At 37.5% G+C, this 17718-nt stretch overlaps 1 protein-coding gene across 2 annotated transcripts in view; it reads right to left on the bottom strand.

The window, feature by feature from the left end:
- LOC117304954 (cyclin-dependent kinase 17-like) overlaps positions 1–12007 on the bottom strand; it is a 73090-nt gene extending 61083 nt beyond the window's left edge. For both annotated transcript variants that reach the window (XM_033789613.1, XM_033789621.1), the window contains exon 1: positions 11917–12007. The gene's annotated coding sequence lies outside the window, so the exon portion shown is untranslated. The remainder of the gene's footprint in view (positions 1–11916) is intronic.
- Positions 12008–17718: the final 5711 nt, after the last annotated feature.

Genomic DNA, 17718 nt, shown 5'->3' with positions numbered 1-17718 from the left:
CTATTTTACAGAGAATTTACTTCTTTCTCAAAAACTATAATACTTACCGTTTCTCACTATGTTTTATACTATCAACCTAGTAAGTTTTTTTATGCTAACAATTATTTTGAGTAACTACCAATAGTGACCAGTGCCTTTGACTCTTTCAATCCCTAAAACCATTAGCAATGAACTGTCTCAATCTCAATTATATCTGGTCTCTCTACACACACTTCAATGCTCTGAAATATGAGCCTCCGGAGGCCTAAGTAGAAATAAAGGAGCTACCTATGGAACCTCCAACACCCATTAGAGACAGCATGAGGTCAAGGATTAGTAGAAGGAGGGGATATAAGGACAGCTTAAGGTCAGCTGCTAATCCAATCAATAGAGCATTAAGGACCCAAGAATCTAGAGGATGACAGACCCAATGTCATGCAGCTGCTGTTGTTAAAGACAAAAATAGTGCACAACATTCTTCTGGAACTGAATTGAAGCAGTTGATCTGTAAACCTGAGCAGCGTAAATCCTTCAAAATCCATATCAAGAAATTTATGAGTTATTTCAAAATTGGGCAGGTAGGCCTATATGTACTATCATAAAATGTATGCTACACGTTCCCAAAACCATTCAACTTTGTTAGCAATTTAGCACAGTGGACAATTTACCTTGTATAGATAGCATAGCATTAGCAACATTCTGGTCACAATGTATCAGTTGCTAACTCTAAAATCATCTTTTGCTTCCCAATGTTTATACAATTGTGCATAAAACATATAAACAGTCAAAACATTGAACAATTCAACATTGCTTGACAAAATCATTCTCTGTAGCATGAAGCCAAACATACCATAAACATATTACTCACATGAAACATATTGGATATTATTAAGTAAGTGGACTACATTTATTTTGATAGAGCTAACACTGTAAGTATTGGACAACCAAATAATATTTAAAGGAACATGTTGCCTTGGATCGGACAAGTTGGTCTATAGAAAGCATTTGTAACCGTTTGTTATAAAATGCATGGTTAGAAAGAGGTTTTAAAAGTAGAATACAATGATCCACACAAATATGCCTCGAAATTGCACGGTTTTCCTTTTACCTCGTCGACAAACACTGTCGGCCATTTATGGGAGTCAAATTTTGTACTCCCATAAATGGTGGACCGTGTTAGTTTGCAAATTAAAACGAAAACCATGCAATTTCAAGGCAAATTTGTGTAGATCATTGTACTCTACTTTTACAACATCTTTCTAACCATATTTTATAACAAACGGTTACAAACGCTTTTCAAAGACCAACTCGACCAATCCAAGGCAACGTGTTCCTTTAAATTTATACACAAAATGACGAACACATAATCTCAAAATCCAACCCCCCCCCCCCCCCAACAAACAAACAACAGGGCTACATGTATGTTTGTTTCACTGTCAACAATGTCTGGTACACACATTACCAGTGAAGGCTAAACCATGGTTTTACCATTAGCAAGGACCACAAAGACAAGACAACGGTAGCATTAGTTACCGACTACAATCCTGTTCAGCGCTGTACACATCCATTTCAACATTTTGGGTTGAACAAAAGAAAAATTGCACCAGAGCTACCTGTAGACCTCGTCACAGGCCTGTACATTTGTATCCTTCCTTTTTGAAAGGGCATGGGCACCAAGGCATTTTCTCCTTAGTGAAGGGCACCCTACGAGGAAATTGTAAATTTGTGGTGGAGCATTTCAAGTGCACCAAGGCCATGACCAGAGGGCAAGGAGGCAATTGCCTTCATTGCCTCCATGAAGAGTGAAGCTCGTCGTCAGTTTCCCTTGTGCCATTTCAAAAATGATCTTTAGGAATACTGCAATTTTGTTTACAGTTTCTGTTTGAGAGGAGAGGAAAGCAAGTTTTAACCTAACCTGCAGTTTGTAAACAAAGAATAGATGTCTGGATTAATTGTAATATAATCCCTGGATAAGTGTTAATCCTGGGTATAAGCCCTAATCATGGGTATAAGCCCTAATCCTGGGTAACTTGGTTGCCAACCAACATTTCTGGGGTCATTAATTTACAGTGTAAACATGCAAAGGTGAATACAGGGTAATGCAATGGAATGTTTGTTTGGAATTTAACCCACTAAAGCCCCTTTCACATGAAGCAATTTAACAAGGGTCCCTTGCTAAATTGCAGCATGGTTTGTAAAATTTTACAAAATGTACCTCGTGTGAAATAACAAACATTCATTCTACTGTCAAAGTTCTCTTGTAAAATCTTGTCAAACATTTACATTTTACAACCATGCTAAAATAAAGCTAGGGACTCTACCCCCTCTAGTTAAATTATTGTCGTGTGAATAGCACTTATAAATGCAAAAAAGTCTCTCCTAGAAAAACTTGATCTGGGTCATCAGAACATTTTACTACAAAATGATGCCCTTGTGTTCCTAGTTCCTGATATATATTTTACTTGTTCCATGAATCATATGATCTGTGGACAACAATGATCTACTTATGCAGTGGTACTTGTTTTCCTCCACGCCATGATTCATCGTCTAAAAAACAGTAAGCGGGTAAACACTATGTGTGAACAATGCGTCATCATCCTTGCAGTACATTAATGTTTGCATGTTGTGCAATGCAGTTTGTCTCATAACAAATGAAGACTCACGATTCTATGAAGCTGTTCATGCGTGGTGGATTAATAACGTCATACTGCCAGACTGCGAACTGCCCCACTAGGTTTACCATAGAGTAAGGATAGTTTTACTCTATACATGTAGGTTATACAGGGTTGGAAGAGCTGACAAAATAGTCGCAGACAGCCTTTGTGTTTTGTGTGATCAACCATTCAGGAAAAACAATAAACCTGTGATAGTTAGCAGTCTACCCGCAGAACACTCGATTTAATAAGTCTCCTTTGTGATTTATCTGCGCGAGTAGGCCATGGGCTGAATGAGCTGATTCCTCATTCAGCGGCCCATGGTATATAGACAGGCGCTTTTGTTATCGTCATTCAGCCAAAGGTATAGACAGGCGCTTTTGTTATTGCCTAACTTAGGCTTGGTGGTCAAGGTACCATGCCGACGAACAGCATGCTGCCCTATCAGTCGATGATGTCATCGTCAGCCAATCACCCATGCAAGAAAACCATTCTGTCTAATAGTTGACTTTTTCGTAATGTGAGATTTGGATTAACGGTTGAAACCGCTGTATCCTGACTGGACTAGAAACGATCCGGTCTCGTTTTTAACTTTTCCAGGTAGAATATGAATTAATCTATCCATACATACTAATTGGGGACTGTTGCCGACATTCATAACATGAAAATTTTCCGTGTTTTTGTGACTTGTTTTCTCTGTTTTGGAAGCCATTTTTTACGTACAAATTTCTCTTTTTAAAATTTGAGTTTCACCGATTGTTTTTAAACATAACTACAGATATGCTCTTCGTTCCAATTTACTGATACATTATTTTGGTTGAGACTTTTCAAAAAAGGCTGAAAATTACCGAATTCCAGAAGCCCTTATGACTAATTAATATTCACATAGAGGTCACGCATGAAAAAGCGCCACATATCCCCGCAGATAAATAACAATGGGGATTAGTGTACTGCAGGTAGACTGTTAGGCTCTATTTTTCTGTTGTGTGAGTCAGGAGAGAAAAAACATGTACAAATTTTCCATACACAAATTGATCTTAGTTTTGGTTGTAACCTCAACTGAAATTGGCTGTTACCTTTCAAAGGCAGTTGACAGTATTGGTTAATTAATAATCAAAATAATTATTAGCATAAGACCTTACTTGGTAAGGAGTAATGGGGAGCCGTTGATGGTATAACGCATTGTGAGAAACGACTCCCTCTGAAGTAACGTAGTTTTCGAGAATGAAGTAATTTTCATTTCGAGACTTCAGAATTAGATTTTGAGGTCTCGAAATCAAGCATCTGAAGGCACACAACTTCATGTGACAAGGGTGCTTTTCTTTCATTATTATCTCTCAACTCCGACGACCAATTGAGCTCAAATTTTCACAGGTTTGTTATTTTATACAAGTATAATGTTGAGATAGACCATTTGACAATTACCAATAGTGTCCACTGTTTTTGTTTACCTTCTCACAAAGCAGATTCCCATATTTCTAATTTTAATGGGAGACTTTCCAACGCTAGGTGGCAGCAGACTTTTCGAGTAAATTTCCATTGTTTATGTTGTTCTGAACATGCGCATAATTCTGAGAACAATGGCTTTACCAGTAAGTCTGCCGCCACCTATCGTCACAGAAAGTCTCCCATTGGATAGAATTTAATTCAAAACAGAGAGAAGGGAAAATGACAGTTATATAACATCCTGGTTTACACATTACAGTATCTCAACAAATACTCTTGCCTAATTGGTCAATAAAAACATGATTGACAGCCGATTGGTTGATAGATCCCTTAGGGCAATGAGTAACACAAGCCACTGCTCCTAGGTCTGTGATATAATCACATAAGGCCAAACAAAATAATATGTGTGTTTCCGGTTACCCGACCGACCCTAGAAAAACACGCCGACCCTACAGAATTTTATACATTTACAGACAAAATAAAATAAAACCGTTCCTTTTTTCTAAAATGTTTTGACATTTAAAATAAAGCATTAGAAAATACACATTTTCTTACGAGAAAAGACGTCGTTGATCCATGGTTGATCAAGTACTAGTATTGCAACGACTGACGGTCACGTGTGTTGGGTGTTTTGTTTGGCCTAATGCTAATAAGTACAATACATTACCAAATCCTCTACGACAAGGGGCAACTTCCAATGTCCCACATGCAATAATGCGTAACGTGTAGTCCTATATAGATTATTATCAGATGTTTGTGTGCACTTAATGTAATTCACCATTTGCTAAATGGATAACACAGTGCAATGTACAGTATGTGTTAAAACATGCCTGGAACTGCGCCCTTGAAGGGACGTTAAAGGGACACCGCAATTTTCCTCTGGTAAGGGCTGGCCTGGAATTTCATCTTTGAGAGGGCAAGGCCATTTTCACTTTGAAAAAGGCACTTCCATTTGAAAATCTTAAAGTCTATTATTAAAATTGATGGGGCACCAAGGCCAAGACCAGGTACACAAGGCCATGGCCTCCGTGAAATTTCAGACCTGGAAGGTGAACTTCAATGTGGAGAATGTACATCATAAGATTGAATTGGAACCTTGCAGAGGGCACCACAGGAAAAGCACAGGATACCATTGCTGTGGGTGCCCTGGGTTTATTTCAAGGCCTTGATTACCAAGAAGTTTGAGTACAGGTCAAACTGAGGTTTGCACACATCAAGGGTTGAATTTGGGGGGAAACTCCACAAGTTAACACCAGGGCTTGTGGCTCAAATGGTTTAATCGTGGCTCCATGGTTTAATGTAGCAGCAATCTTTTTACAGGACCAGAATCAAAATGAGAAAGAAATTCCTGACACAGTTAACAGTAGATCAAGATTTCTGTTTTTATTTTAACAAAAACAAGGGTCTTTTTTAGTATTGACCTCTTCCTTACTCAACAGAATTGAAGAGTGTTTGTCAGAGACACGAAAATTTACAACTTGTTAATCAACAATTCAAAGGAATGCTAAATATCTTGTTTTATATTGTTATAAAATGTATTAAATTGCATTGTTTCCTTATTTCTATCTTATTGTTTTTCTTTTTGGCAATTGGATTAAGGATATTTGGAGAGGAAAATTCAGGCACAACCATAAAGGCCCACACTATTTTCAAGGTAGATATTTGTTGTTAGTTTAGGGACCTACAGTATATACACGTAACATTTCAAAAAGTGCTGAGTCATATTTAAAAGTGCTGAATACAATGCTTTATTATAGTGCTGCACACTTTCGCCCATCTGTATTTAGATTTTCTTAAATTATCAAAGATATAAACATGGGGTCATTTTAGAAAGAGTTTACATGTAGATTGATCTTAAGTGTGAATCTTAACTACCAAACAAAATGTGATGCAAATCATCTTAAATATTCTTAAAGGCAGTAGACACATCTATTATGCAGTGGACATTACTGGTAATTAGTCAAAACAATTATTAGCATTAAACATTACTTGGTAACGAGTACAAGGGAGAGGTTGATAGTATAAAATGGTGTGAGAAAGAAGTTATTTTCCACAAATTTGATTTCAAGACCTCAGATTTAGAATTTGAGGTCATGATTCAAGCATCCGAATGCACACAACTTCGTGTGACAAGAGTGTTTTTTCTTTCATTATTTTCTCGCCACTTTGACGACCAACTGAGCTCAAATTTTCACAGATTTGTTATTTTGTGCATATGTTGATATACACCAAGTGAGGAGACTGGTCTTTGACAAGTACCAAGAAAGTGTCCAGTGTCTCTAAGGTGAATCAAGCAACAAATGTAAATATTCTTAAAGATGGAAAACTAATCAAAATAATGACTGCATTAATTTCTGCATACAATCCCCCATATTAGGCCTGGGCGAATTATTTGAATATCCGGTTAATGGCGAATAGGTTTTCCTATCCGTAACAGCGAATGCCTTTTTTTTCTTGACCGGATATCCGCATAGGGCGCGAATACCTATTTACAAACCGAATAATTCTGTAATTACAACCGAGTAACCGGATATTCTTTAATATCCGAATATCCGCGGACGTCGGCGACAACTGATATGAATGTTTTGTCTGAATCCTTATGAAACTTCTATTAAGACAGCATAAAACAGCATAAATTAAGTATTTAAATATGCTCACCTCCGTGAAGAGTTAAAACAATGACATATCTGACGTAATTTGTTCAAAGATTACAAAATTTTTCCTTCACGTAGAGTCAATCACGATGAAAAGAAAAAGCAAATCGCCATCTTTAAATTAGATCCGGTCATTTTTATGAATGAACCGAGTGACACTGTCTAAAACTAATATCAATCCGCCCATAAGATCTAATTCACAAACGAACAGCGCCCTCTAGCGGCAAAAAAAATTATATCCGAATATCCGGTTTATTTCGGATAGTTGGCCAGCGGTATCCGAATAACAAAATTTCACTATTCGCCCAGCACTAACCCATATCATACTGGATAACACTTTGCATACAATAACACTGGTCCAAAGACTTGACACAGAAAATAAAACAAACTTTATGACATCTCCAGAAAACTATTTCAATCCATCAAGCTATATCTGCTTAATCTCATGTCAACTGTCTATATTTATTCCTTCCATGGCCCCCCCCCCCCCCAAAGGCACTGCTATTCGCAACAGCTGGTGCCCAAGACTTACCCAGACAGATAGCAAGGTTTGTGTTTACTGGGGGCAGATTCCTTTGGAATGGAATGTTAAAGAGAAGTTCTTCTCAAGACACTCATCACAGACTCCTTCGAACATCAGAAGAGGTCGATGGTAATAATAACGTGTTAATATTTGACAGCTCTGGACTTGATTTCAAAAAGGCACTGGACACTATTTGTAATTACTCAAAATGATCAGTCGTTTTTAAAGACAGTGGACACTATTGGTAATTGTCAAAGACCAGTCTTCTCACTTGGTGTATCTAAACATACGCATGAAATAACAAACCTGTGAAAATTTAAGCTCAATTGGTCGTCGAAGTTGCGAGATAATAATGTAAGCACATACACCCTTGCCACACAAAGTTGTGTGCTCTCAGATACTTAATTTCAAGACCTCAAAATCTAACTCTGAGGTCTCCAAATCAAATTCATGGAAAATTACTTCTTTCTCGAAAACTGCGTCACTTCAGAGGGAGCCGTTTCTCACAATGTTTTATACTATCAACCTCTCCCCATTACTCGTTACCAAGTGATGTTTTATGCTGATAATTATTTTGAGTAATTACCAATAGTGTCCACTGCCTTTAAAGGTAGGTCTTGAAGTTTAGACCAAATGATACTGGAGGTTTTACATTGTAAGTTGATACAAATATTGGAAAAATAAGTAATTAATAACACCACATCAAATAATAAAACACAAGAGGACACTGGACAGTATTGGTAATTACTCAAAATAGTTGTATAGCATAAAAATTTACTTGGTAGTGAGCAATGGAGAGCTCTGTTGATATAAAAAACATTGTGAGAAACGGCTCCCTCTGAAATAACGCAGTTTTCGAGAAAGACAAAAAATTTCAGTTAAATATTAAAAGACTTCAGGTCTGAAGCCCTTATTTAGGCATCTGGAAGCACATATTTTTATAAGTACATTTTCTTCCTTGCAACTTGAGTCAAAATGTTCACAAATTTCTTACTTTTTGCATGTTTGGATAAAAAAATGTATACACCAAGTGAGAATACAGGTCTTTGACAAATACCAAAAGTGTGCAGTGCATTTCAAGATTGCCATAGTGATTTGTAATGTGACAACACATCACACTTTGCTCAGCAATTTAGAGTGATTTGTAGTAACATCAATCTTAGCTCTTTGTGAAATCAAGTCTGCATCCTTCAAACCGTAGCATATTAAAAAGGGTCAGCTGGTATCTGTCTTAGATAAATCAACTGAAAATAAATGTTGCTGATTTTCACAATGCATTTCCTGTCTTTGTATCACAAACGGCTTTACGTCCCATCCGAAGGAAGAAGCAATGGTTAAGTGTCTTGCTTAATAAGTGTCACGACTGGGGATTCGAACCCACACTCTGCTGATCCAAAACAACAGAGTTTGAATGCAGTGCTCTTAACCAGGCAAGGAAAGATACCATTAGGCCAACTTGACCAACCCATCCACAAACAATGTGGACTGACACAATGTCTCTATGGGACATGTTGTTTTTCAATAATGCTCTGGCAGCAGCACGCACACAACAATTGCAAGGGATGTTTCCCTGAACACAAAATTATCGTTGTTATCAGTCTATGTACGTCACGGTAATATGGAAGATACTGAGCAATTAATAATAGGCCAGATCATATCCAAACGAGATCTAGTGAGCTAACAGGAAGAGCAAATCAGCTTAGAATTGGAAATCAATTTTATAAGTGGACCCTTTGCTACGTAACTCGGAACTGGGTTCATGAATCTTAACTACACACTGTCTCTGTACCACGACAACAGAAATATTAATTGGGGCTGCTGTTCTTATGATCGGAAGGTAGACTAGGATCAGTGTATAAAGCATGCTGATTGAAAGTGCTCTAAGTTAATTAGCGATGAAAGCCATGATGTGTATATTGGGCTTGGTATTTTAGTTATATCAACAAAGAATGTATGTGACATCATAAGTACAGTAGAATGTGTCTCACTGTGTACTATAACAGACCTGTCGTCGATTTCACCAAAACTCTTCCTAACTAAGGATTAATCTTAAGACCTACATGTAAGAGTCCCAGCCTTGCACTGTAACATTGATTTATCCTAAGTAAGGACGAGTAGTTAGGACGAGTTACTTAGTCCTACAAGTAACTAGAGATACGATTAGTCCTAGCATTTCGTGAAATCAGCCGCTGTACTTGTACATGTAGTACCATATTTTACTGCACCATTGCTGCAGAATATGGTGTAGTATGCATGTTTCTGTGTCGGTTCGCTACTGTGCAAACTCCATCTGGTTGATATATCCAGCACAGGGCTACATTGCACTGAGGAACATAACATGTAGAATGCGTACGGTGTACAATAACATGTAGTACCATTTCTTCCTGTGTAGGCCTATGAGGCTGAAGAATATAATACCGGACTGTAGAATATGAACTTGTAGGATGCCAAAACGTGTGGGGTTTGAATAACTTTTTCATACTAAATTTTCTAATTTTTCCCATGGGCAAAAAAAAATCACCATTACAGTCCAGTTCGGCCTTATAAAAAAAAATTACAAACAAAATGATACATGTCCCTTCAAATAGTCATTCTACAATGCTACGTTCCAACACAACCCCAAGGTTTGTGGTGCGTGCCCAATTCTTACAATTTGACTCATGTGGAGAACACGAGGTGAAGGCTTTTCAATACACATTTGTTTCCACAGCTTGATAAAGGTCAGAATTGTTAACAAGAATTTTAAACAATATACATTGGAGGTAGAAATAGAAATGATCCATAGTAAGCATGGCTGTCTTGTTTGCCTTGACTGTCAGGTAGAACTGTAGTTTCAGTTTGTTGTTAGTTTCATTCTTTGACCACAATGATATTCCCGTTGTTATCATTAGTGGCTGAGGTAACAAAAGTCAATGAAGAAAAAAAAGGCCGGTTTAAATCATGGATTTTTGAGAACAAACAAATAATTAGTATTCCTGTGATTTTATGACTTTTATTACCATTTACTGTACATGTTTTCTATAGCTGTTTTTTCTTTCTTACTTGATCACACATCAAGAAACAAAGTTGTTTCTTGATGTGTGATCAAGGGTCCCCATTTAGTGGGCCTGCGTGCCTGTTTGGGGTTTCCCTTTTGTACCATGTTGTTTTTATGTGTGTGCAATAACGTTTTAAAATAAACTAAATTACATTCAATCTGAAAGCTCGCTATTACAAAGCTCAATAGTAAGTACCAATCAACCAGGGAAATATTTCCTACTGAAAAACAGATAGCATTTGTTTACACAAAGGAAAGTTGCAAACTTTTTGTCACTTGAGTGACAGTCAGCTCAGAGATTTTTCAACAATCTACCAGAGTTTGCCCTTTTTCTTTTCTGTGATTTACAGTGCAGTGTGAGCTTAGTTATAAACTAGCCAGCCGGACATGGACTTCTGACTGGTCAGGGGTCGATTTCACAATAAGTTGGGACTAGTCCTAACTTAGGACTAGTCCTAGGAGATATAAAAATTGCATGGATAGTCCTAAGTTAGGACGAGTAACTGGTCCTAACACGAGATAAGACTAGTCCTAACTCTTTGTGAAATCCACCCCAGGTCCCCCGATGTTTGAACCGTCATTTGGCCAACGGACAACCATATTGGAGAACTCTGATTTCACCAAAACGAGCTTGCAGGTTTTCATTTTAATGCGTCCCAACAATTGTACAGTGACAACTTGGGGGAAATCTCAGCAAAACATTAACAACGCAGGTTTCAACTTGGAAAATCATGTCACCCCCTAATGCTATGTGGGCAAAGGGCCAAGAAGCAGAGCGAGCCAAGCATATTGGCACTATTTATGGAACCCTATTAAATTATGGGCTGCCTGCATTGTAGCAGTAGTGAGAACTAAAATGTTAGCATTAAAATTATGCACAATGTTTATACTATGAACCTGTAGAATAAAAATTCACAACACGTTTTTAAAATTAAAAGCATGCCCTGCACAGGGAAAAAGTTTCCGTATCCTGTCACCACCTTCTCACTCATTTTTACAAAAAGGAAAATTTCATTTGAGTAAATTCCGTACTATTTTATTTCATAACAAATGAAAATGTGGTGCCAGGATACAGAAACTTTTCCACATTTTTTAGTTGATTGAAAAAAACCCATTGAACCACTCTTGTTTGTAGGGGATGCGTCCCTCCCTTCACATTCGTTTAAACACACAAGACAGGACAGTGGAGTGGGATGGGGCCAAGTAAAAATACACACATATTTTCATTCTTGTTTGTGGTTTTCAGACTTGCGCTTGGTAACTGGTTGTTTTCTCTTGGGACATGTCTCACTCCAACAATATAAAAACGAAGAATACAGTTTTTAGTTTTACAGTGACTGAGTAAGTGTAACAAAAAATGGCAGGTCTTCTCAAAAGAAGAGTATGGTTGCAGGTTTTACCATGGTTTTACAGTGATGTGGTGTCGTCCGTTACATTCAACAATAAAATAATATGAAACCCAATAATATACACCGGCCAAGCAGACAAGAAAACAAATTTCCAAAAAAAAAAGTCAAGTCGGGGCAAAAAGCCGTTTACTTTTGTAGCATATTGTAACAGTGTCACAGGTTTCTCAAAGGGCAGTTATTCACTAATTAACGTATACATCATAATGGTACTCACCACAACATGGCAGCATTTCAAAGTCGATGTTAAAATTATAAAATCCCTCTCGAAAAATGACAACTCGTCTTCACCAAAATGACGTGCATACTTTCGGTGTATGCAGTAGAAGTAAGTGCGTGTGTACAAAACATGTATTGCATGCATGACAGACGTAGAAACGAATGAGAAAACAGATTCACTGGTATGTTGCATTGATTCTACGTTGCATCCCAAGTTTGGTTACCCGTCAATATTTTCTAGCGGTCGTGCCGAATAGCGCCCTCTCGTGCCTCTCGTGCTCGCCCTTTAATTAAGTTGTTGGAGCATGATTTGCTGTTATTCTAGTGGGAAATAAATACTTTCCCTGTCTCTGTCTACTATCTTGGGAAACAAATTCCCACAGTTTATTTTGTACTTTATGAGCCAAGATTTCACTTCAGCTTTGAGCTTTTTCCTTAAGGAATTTCCAAACACTTGTTATATTTACTCAGTATGGATCTTATTTAACAATAAGCTTTCAGACAAAAAGTAAACAATGTTTTTTTATCTTCACAAATACTGCATCATTCAAGGGTGCAAAAAAACGAACCCTAGCTCTGTGAACAATTATTAACAAAACGAGCAAGGAAATATTGTTTTAGCAGGGAGAAAAATATCCCTGATCTAAGTTTTCTTCTTTCTCAAAATAATCAGAGAAGTTCACTAGGGGGTAAGGCGACCCTATCCCAACATCAACTCAGATCAGTTAAGCTATCATGTGCTTACTAGGATATCCCGACCACTAAATAACACACTGTTCTTTATTAATCCCTGTGTATTATTGATTGTTTGAGTGGTTAAACCATTGAATTGGGCAGATCATCCATTCCCCACATCTGGGAGGTAATCCTACGCTGAAACAACAGAACTTATACCATGCACAATATGGGAGCAGGGTACCCCAAAATGTTCCCATAAATGTTCCTTGTACAGAAGTCGCAGGAAACCTTACTCAGCTAACATCTAGGAACTAATTAACCAAAGAACAAAAGTAGAAGCAGCCGATTAGAAGAGATGGCTTTTAAGGTTTGTTCTTGAAAGTGTTGAAAGAAGTCTCCTTTCTCGGTTTGATGGGGAGTGAGTTCCATAGGGAAGGACCCGACCGATAGAAAGGACGGTTTCCCCATGAGTGATGAGAGACCGAATGATGGACTATGCCCGAAGCACCAAAATGGCGAAATTGTACACATTGTGCACAGGCCACAAATTGGCCAATCAGCGCCCTTCTTTTGACTTTTATGGGAGTGCGCCTATAAATGTCCACATGTGCATAAAGGTCTATTCATTTTATCAAATATAAATTATCATAATTAATAATACTTATTTGAGAGGCTAATCTTCATTACTCCCAACTTAGAAACTGAATTGCAAAGGATGTGGCTACTTTGCTTTCAAACTGCAGGTATTTAAGGGCAGCTTCGGCAGCTAGCCTCATGTTTGAGTGTTTCATTTATTTTTGGGGGGAGAAAAAAAACGGAGGGTCTGGAGAAAAACCATCGTGGCATATGAGAGAACCAACACACAACTCTACTCACATATGGCCCTAGCTTGGAATCGAACCAGGGCCATCTTGGTGAGAGGCGAGCGCTTTACGCAAATAAGCCACCCAAGTTTGTTTTGGATAGTTTCTTAGAGTAAAATAAACAACCCTAAACCAAAGATTTGTAAAAAAAAAAAATACAATAATTACTCATTATTTTTGTTGTAGTTTAAAAAAAGGTTTATTGTGTATATAAACACCTAACAGTGGATAAAATTAACCAACAAAATATTATGTGGCGTTATTTGCCAAACTAAAACCAGTAACTTCCCTGAATACATCTGTGTACCTTGGTACAATTGATGATTTCTAAGTAATTTAAAACTTTGTTCCGAATTACTTTACTTTACAATGCTATAAATAACCTCTGTAAAAAATCTTTGCAATATTTATTCATTCATTGTGCGTGATCAAAGGATAATGCCACTGTTTAGATAAGCAAATACATGGAGATAACAGGTGTGAGTTGCCAGATGAAAAGGATGTGTTTCTTAGCATCTTTCTTAAATGGAGTAAAAAGTGCACTAAGCTTCTCACATTAGCATCCAACGATAAGAAGTCACAGGGAAATATTTCAGGTTTAGATTCTAGTGTCATACCACAGACATAAGCCGTATCCAAATCAGCGGCTACAGCTACGGCTACGACTGTTGCCAAGGGTGTTGCTATTGGCCTGATACTTCACGTAGGCAACAAGGGCAATTGCCTCCATGCCCCCTAGTCCTTGTCTTGGTGCTCTTAAAATGCTCCAGGAGAAATTCACAACTTCCTCATAGAGTGCTCTTTTGTTTGTTTGAATGATCTTCCCATCAGGGGAACTCGGCAAACTCCCACAAGGGATATAAACTCCAAGCTGGCAACAGCAAATCTCTCTCACAAACATTGGTTCAACTACAAGGAGGAAAATGCCTTGGTGCCCTTGCCCTTTTAAAAATGAAGCATACATGCCTACCAGGCATAATATACTTCAACCCAGGATGATGCAGCCGTAGCCCACAATTCTGATACCTCCTAATTCACGGGTAATCCGTGTTGGCAACCAGACTAATAAATACTTACATTGCACAGATGCAGCACCACTCAAAACAAGACCTTGGCTCTGCCTCCGGCCTGCCTAAGTGTTTGTATTGGGCTTCAAACAAACAGGCCCTTATTTCATAAAGCTGCTAAGCAGAAAACACTACTTGACAAATGTCTTTGCTAAGCACAGATTTAGTTGGGCACCAGCCACAACAAATGCAAACTTAATGTAATTTGGGCTGGTTACTTCTTTAAGTTTAGCACAACTTTTCGGTGCTTAGCAAGTTTTTGTGCTTACAGGCTTCATAAAATTTGGCCCCAATGGAGCCTAAGCCAGAGTGGAAGCCATGGTTAAAGGAACATGTTGCCTTAGATCGGACGAGTTGGTCTATAAAAAGCGTTTGTAGCCGTTTTTAAAAAATGCATATGGTTGGAAATATGTTTTTAAAGTAGAATACATTGATCCACACAAATTTGCCTCAAAATTGCGTGGTTTTCCTTTTCCTTTGCAAACTAACATGGTCGGCCATTATGGGAGTCACAAAGGTGACTCCCATAAATGGCCGACCGGGTTAATCGGCGAGGTAAAAGGAAAACCGTGCAATTTAGAGGCATGTTTGTGTGGATCATTGTATTCTACTTTTACAACATCTTTCTACCCATATGCATTTTATAACAAATGGCTACAGACGCTTTTCAAAGACCAACTCGACCGATCCAAGGCAACGTATTCCTTTAAAAAAAGGCACCAGGTATACTTCTACACTCTATTCAATATTCTTTGAATAACCCCAAATCATTAAAAACAAAATACCTAGTCAAGCGCGGTTTGCATACTTCTTGCGAATGCGAATGCGGTAGGAATTTTGACGTCACAAATTCGCAACAAATAATTTACATCAGTTGACTTGCGCTGAACTCCTGCATGACATTCGCTACGAAAAACAGCCCTGCGACGTCAAAATTCATATATCGCATTCGCATTCACAGGAAGTATGAACCAGGCTTCAGTTTTCTTTTGGTTTACTGCTTCATACTTTCTCCAGAAGCCGATCAGACATGTCAGAGCATACTGATCGAAACGTTGAGTTGAAACCAACGGTTCTTTTCAGAACCACCCCAACTCATTAAAGATAGTCATTACATGGGGTTACCGCAAACCTTTCTATAAGCTTCATACTTACTTGATATATATCTAAGTGTTCGCAAAATCGCAATCAGAAGTGAGAAGTAACTAATACTAAAGATGCATTATTTCCGATCAGAAATTTCACAATTTCTCAAAAGGTACCAAGAGAAAGAAATTAAACCTTAGATTCTAAGCAGTTACAACTCTAATCCCCTCTATTAAAGACACTGGACACTATTGGTCATTGTCAAAGACCAGTCTTCTCACTTGGTGTATCTTAACACATGCATAAAATAACAAACCTGTGAAAATTTGAGCTCGATTGGTCGTCGGAGTTGCAAGATAACTATGAAAGAAAAATTACCCATGTCACATGAAGTTGTGTGCTTTCAGATGCTTGATTTTGAGACCTCAAATTCTTAACTCAATGTCTCAAAATCAAATTTGTGGAAAATAACTTCTATCTCGAAAACTACGTTACTTCAGAGGGAGCCGTTTCTTACAATGTTTTCTACCATCAACAGCTCCCCATTCCGTGTTACCAAGTAACGTTTTATTGCTAATAACTATTTTGAGTTATTACCAATAGTGTCCACTGCCTTTAATAACACAAGATACAAAGGAATGCTTTTTATACATTTAAAAATAATTTGCCCCAAAATGACTTTCAGAGCTGGTTGATAAAAGGCACCGGACATGTTTGGTAATTGTCAAAGACCAGTATTCTCACTTGGTGTATTCCAACAAAAACAGCAAATCTTTGAAAATTTAGACCCAATTAAAGTTGCAAGAGAAAAACCAAAAAGCACCCTTGCTGCACAAATTTGTGTGATTTCAGATGCCTAAGAAAGCCTGAAGTATTTTGTTTTTGGAGTAAGAAATTACCTCTTTCTCAAAAACTACATTTCTTCAGAGGGAGCTGTTTCTCACAATGTTTTATACAATCAACAGCTCCCCATTGCTAGTTTCCAAGTAAATTTGTCTGCTAACCGTCCAGTGCCATTAAAGGGAAGGTATACATTTGGCAATCACTCTTAAAATTAATAGCAATTAAAACATAGCTTGGTTAGAAATACAGCAGCTTTTGATAGTATATTGTGGTTATGAAAAACATATATATTTTTTATCCCCCCCAAATTTGCATCTTGCATTTGTTTTCCTGCATGGACAAAATCGCTCCAGATTTTCGGCAACATCTCAAAAACGAGAACATCTTTTGAAATGAGACTTTCACGGGTTAGTTTTATTTTATAATATATCTATATCTATATAGGATTAAAACAAAATCAAAGTATACTTCCCCTTTAAAACGTTTGGGTACTTTTTTTGTAGGACACAAAACACAGTGTCCACAGATTGACATTAAACTAACACGGTTTGAAGATAATGATGGTAGAAAGCTTCCCTGAAAATATTAGTAGCTGAGGTGCTGTAGTTTTTGAGAAATAAGTAAAAACATCTCACGAAAAATAACTTTCGTCTCATGAGACGAAAATTATTTCATCATTTATAAATGTATTTACCAGTACTGATATTAAATACCAATACTGGATTGGGTAATACTAAAATAATGTTTGTCTCCTGAGACGAGTTTTTCTGTTGTGACATTTTTTTCTTCTCATTTCTCAAAAACTACAGCACCTCAGCCAGTAATATTTGAAGGGAAGCTTTCTACCTTCGTTATCTTCAAACCGTGTAAGTTCAATGTAAATCTGTAGACATTGTGTTCTGTGCAACAAAAAGTACCCACACCCTTTAAAGGGACACGTTGTCTTGGATCGGGCGAGTTGGTCCACGAAAAGCGTTTTAAATCAATTGTTATGAAATGCATATGGTTAGAAGATGTTTGAAAAGTAGAATATAATGATCCAAACAAATATGTCTCAACATTGTGCGGTTTTACTTTATACGTTGTGAACTAACACCGCATGCCAATTTTTTGAGTCCACAAAATGGCCGACTGTGTTAGTTCGCAAAATTAAAAGGAAAACCACGCAATTTCAAGGCATATTTGTGTGGATCATTATATTCTACTTTTAAAACATCTTCCTAACCATAGCGATTTCACAAAAAATGGTTACAAATACTTTTT

The sequence above is a fragment of the Asterias rubens genome, chromosome 2 (assembly GCF_902459465.1).
Source record: "Asterias rubens chromosome 2, eAstRub1.3, whole genome shotgun sequence".
NCBI classification, from domain to species: domain Eukaryota; kingdom Metazoa; phylum Echinodermata; class Asteroidea; order Forcipulatida; family Asteriidae; genus Asterias; species Asterias rubens.
This window is presented reverse-complemented; position numbering and strand designations above follow the sequence as displayed.